Consider the following 4,604-nt stretch of genomic DNA (forward strand, 5'->3'; position numbering starts at 1 on the left):
GAAACGTAAACATGATCTTTGAGAGCAGGTCTATCTATCTATCTAACATTGTCTATCATCTATCTATAATTTTAAATGCAGTTTTATATACTTGCATGGTAACACGATGCTTGGCACATAGCAGATACTTTATGAATCCAAACTGACTTGAAATGAAGCACCAGAAAAATCTCATTTGTAGTTTCACAGTTAAATAGTAATGCTTATTTTCTTGCTCCCTTCATGTAATCACCTTCTAGGTGTTTGGATTGGGACAGTCATCATTTTTATAACGAACTTCATGCTTAAGGTATTGCATAGTGGAAGAGATGGGATTACCTTAAAGCTAAAGGCAGATTTATTGTGAAGCTAATAAAGTGCAAGTCCTGGATGGGCCCCTTCACCAGCCTTGTACCTAATTTTGTATTTGTAGTATTGTAGACTTTTTCTTCTCAAACATAGTCCCTAGTCCCTATATTATATGTGCTTCATGCCCCACAAAATGTAAATTTTTCCCTGTGTAGGAGCTAAGCATGTGAACTCTGAAGCTAGACTGCCTGAATTCAGAACTGGCTCTGCCATTGACTAGCTGTATGGTCTTTTTGGCTTTCTTATTTGGAAAATGGAGTTGATAATAATGTAATGTTTCCTACTTCATAAGATTGTTGAAAGGATCAAGTAAATTAATTTTAGTAAGCATCTAGTAAAAGTTAGCAATATTATCAGTTATGGAGAACTTTAGGAAGTTTCCAAGGCTGTTAAGGTAAGAATAGCAGTTTTGAGAGTAGATTACAGTAGAAGCTTCATAAGGGCAGGAACCATCTTGTCTTGTTCACCTGTCTATTCCCAGAACCTTAAAAAGTCAATGCATATTGAATTATTAATCACTATGCCAGGTTGCTTCACTTATTACACAGTACTTCATGGTCTTTTATTTTTTTCTGTCATATCTCTCCAAGTAGATTGTGATAATCATAGCTTACAATTATATAATACTATGTAGAATTATTCATTCTTCCAATAAATACTTATGGCATGTGGTAGGTACACAATAAAATATTTATTGAATTGAATCATGACTAACCTGTTCAAATGCAAAGAATTCAGATCTAGTCTTTTCTAACTTTTTTTTTTTTTTTTTGTAAAATCTACACGGCAAGTTTAAGGCGCATTTTCGCATGGTGAAATATACGCTAACTGTACAAATAGATGAATCAATACATTGAATACAGAGAGACAGCATTGTTGTCCTCTCTGTCACTGGGTTATTGATCATCTACTTTGCATAAGCACCTGCTCTCTAGGGTATAGCGCAGGTGGGCTCAGAAGGGAAAGACAGGACACATAGTAGTACAGTAGAAAGGCATTGATTTAGGAATCAGGGAACCTTGACTGTACTCAGTTTGTCCTCTGTATCCAGTTCCATGACCTTGGGCAAATCACTTAACCTCTCTGAGACTCACTTTGCTCATCTATAAAAAGGCATAAGTTATATTAGCATGAGCTACTTTATAAGATTGTTGTATTTAATCATGTATTTTGTGTAAAAGTACTTTGTATTTTGTGTCTAAGACTACTGTATAAAATAAGGAATATTTGAAAAAGGAATGAAAAGAGCCAAAGAACATATACAAAACGGGTGAGAGGAAGAGAAAGTTATTCAAAAGGAAAATTCTAGATATAGAAAATAGGCAAAGCAAATCGTGTGTGTGTATAAATACAATATATGTGGCAAGAAGAAAAACAATCATAAAATAAAATAAATATTTTAAAAAAAGAACTACCCTGGGGTGCCTGGCTGGCTCAGGTTGTAAAGCATGCGACTCTCTTTTTTTTTTTTTTTTTTTTTTTCAGTTTTATACCTTTATTTGACAATCAGTGATTCGTTCTCATCCACATTAACAGTCCGTAGATTTTTGAAAGTGATGACAAGTACGCAGGTAACCAGCGTGTAGAGCTTGTTTGGTGACTCTTCATCCTTGTTACGTTTTCTGGACAATTGTGCACGGATACGGTATGGAACATCCCTTATTCCTTTGGCCCAGACAGCTTTGTTGAGCCTAGTGTCAATGCGCACATCTGGAGTTCCCATCTCCTTCATGGCAAATTTCCGGTCTCTTTGAGTGCCCGAGGGGCATGCTTCTTGAAACCCACTCCATGGATACGCTTGTGAATGTTGATGGTGTATTCTCTGGTCACTACCTCCTTGGTGGCAGAACGGCCCTTCTTGCTACCCTTCTTTGCGGGAGCCATTCTGTCGGGCCCTAGTTGGAAGAAGTAAGGCAATCGGAGAAGGACAAACATTATATGTTCTCATTCCTTTGGGGAATATAAATAATAGTGAAAGGGAATATAAGGGAAGGGAGAAGAAATGTGTGGGAAATATCAGAAAGGGAGACGGAACATAAAGACTCCTAACTCTGGGAAACGAACTAGGGGTGGTAGAAGGGGAGGAGGGCGGGGGTGGGGGGTGGGAGTGAATGGTTGACCGGCACTGGGGGTTATTCTGTATGTTGGTAAATTGAACACCAATAAAAAATAAATTAAAAAAAAAAAAAAAACTACCACAGTTGGAGCGGTGGTGGTATAGGGAGCGTTGGTGGTATAGTGGTTAGCATAGTTGCCTTCCAAAAAACTACCACAGGTTTACTAAATGAATTAGTAATTCTTTTTTTTTTTTAATTTTTATTTATTCATGAGAGACACACACAGAGAGAGACAGAGAGACACAGAGAGAGAGGCAGAGACAGAGGCAGAGGGAGAAGCAGGCTCTTCTCAGGGAGCCCAATGTGAGACTCCATCCCTGGACCCGGAGATCATGCTCTGAGCCAAAGGCAGGCACTCAACCACTGAGCCACCTAGGTATCCCTAAATGAATTAATAATTCTATGTAGAATTCTGTAAATAAGTTAAAATTACTATAACCTAAGGAGATAAGGCAGAAAAATAAAAGCATAATGAGGAGTTTAAAATAATGTGTCATAAGTAAAAAGTTTGGCATGATGGTTAAAGATACAAAATATATTTCTTCAAAATATATTCTAAATTTGACCATTTTTCACCACCGTCCACTATCTTTTACTTGTACTATTGTAAAGTATTTCTAACAGATCTCTTTGTTTCTACTCGTACCCACCCCCTACAGTTTTATTTTTCACACAATGAATAGCATGATCTTTCAAAAATGCATATTTACATCACTCCCTTACTTCAAATCATCTGTTGGCTTCTCATTTTATATATAATAAAACTCAAGCATCTTATGATGGTTTATGAAGGCCTGTGTAATCTGGCCCCTGCCTACTTCTTTCCAACCTAGTCTTTTACCACACTCCCCCTTGGTCACTATGTTCCAACCACATTGGCCTTGCTGTTCTCAATGGATGAAACCTTTTCCTGCCTCAGGGCCTTTATACTTTCTCTTTTTTTCTGCCTATTCTGCTCTTTCCCTAAATATTTGCATGGCTTTCTTCTTGTCATTCAGGGCACAGCTCAAATGTCCCCTCTATATTGAGCAATTCCCTGGCCATCTAAGATTGCCTCCTCAAACCCTTATTTTACCTCTCTCTGAAAATTGTAGAATTCATTTGTTAATTTACATGTCTATTATAATTGTTTCCTGTTTCCCCTTGAAAAATAAAACCATCAGAAGGGTGATAACTTTATTTTGTCTTTATTCCAGATTCTGTTTTTCTAGTCTTCCTTATAAAGTTCTCTTTTCTCTTTCTTTTAGGATTTTTACTTACCACTTTCTTCATTCCCATTTTCATATACCTTATCATACCCAACTTCTCCCATTTAGGAAGGTTAAATCAGTTTTGGAATTCATAGGGCCCTGCTGTCCTAGTCATTTTAAAAGAACAGTGTGTTTTCATACAGAGGATTCACATTCCAAAGTTCCCTGGCTCATTCAAAAAACCATTGAAATAACAAATATTTTTGCCAAAATTACATGCCATAATAATTGGCTCATTCACTTCTTAGAATTCTGTGAAACATTGCCCCATAACAGACAGTGTTGCTTTGCCATGTGGGGTGTGTGTGTGTGTGTGCATGTGTGTGTTTGTGTGTATACTTATTTAGGAATGTATGTACGAATTGACACTATTCTTGGAAAGAGGCATATGCACTTACAGCACACTCACCTTTCATCATGCCCCACATTGTCATATTTATTTTATCCTAAATAACTGGAATGAAAATGTTTATTTTTATCTTAAACGAAAGAGGCTGCATCTCCTTGGCATAGCCCTTACTAAGTCCTGCCCATTTGCCTGCTTGCCACTGATTGGCAAGGCTACATCTTGGGTTCTGGGTTTAGCTATTCTCTCTCTGTTGCAATCCATTTTTCTCCTCTGTTGCCTAATATAACACAATGTGCAGAAAATCCCTGGCACTATTTCCTGGGTATATATTTTGAATTTTTCGGACTTTTCAGGTCTATTGAGCATTCTCATCCCTTCTCTATGCTCCTGTAACTTCATGTATATGCCATACTTAACACATTGCTTTTCCTCAGTTTTGCAGGTCTCATATCTCTAGCCCTTACCTACCACTGCCCAGCTAAGAATGGGCTGTCAGTTATGTTTGTCAAATACGTTGTGACTATTTTTTTATTTTCCTTT

The 4,604-nt window shown here is 37.3% G+C and overlaps 1 pseudogene; it reads right to left on the reverse strand.

Annotated features, from left to right (window-relative positions):
• Positions 1-1,843: 1,843 nt before the first annotated feature.
• Positions 1,844-2,232, reverse strand: LOC112647615 (60S ribosomal protein L31-like; annotated as a pseudogene).
• Positions 2,233-4,604: the final 2,372 nt, after the last annotated feature.

The sequence above is a fragment of the Canis lupus genome, chromosome 5 (assembly GCF_003254725.2).
Source record: "Canis lupus dingo isolate Sandy chromosome 5, ASM325472v2, whole genome shotgun sequence".
Lineage (NCBI taxonomy): Eukaryota > Metazoa > Chordata > Mammalia > Carnivora > Canidae > Canis > Canis lupus.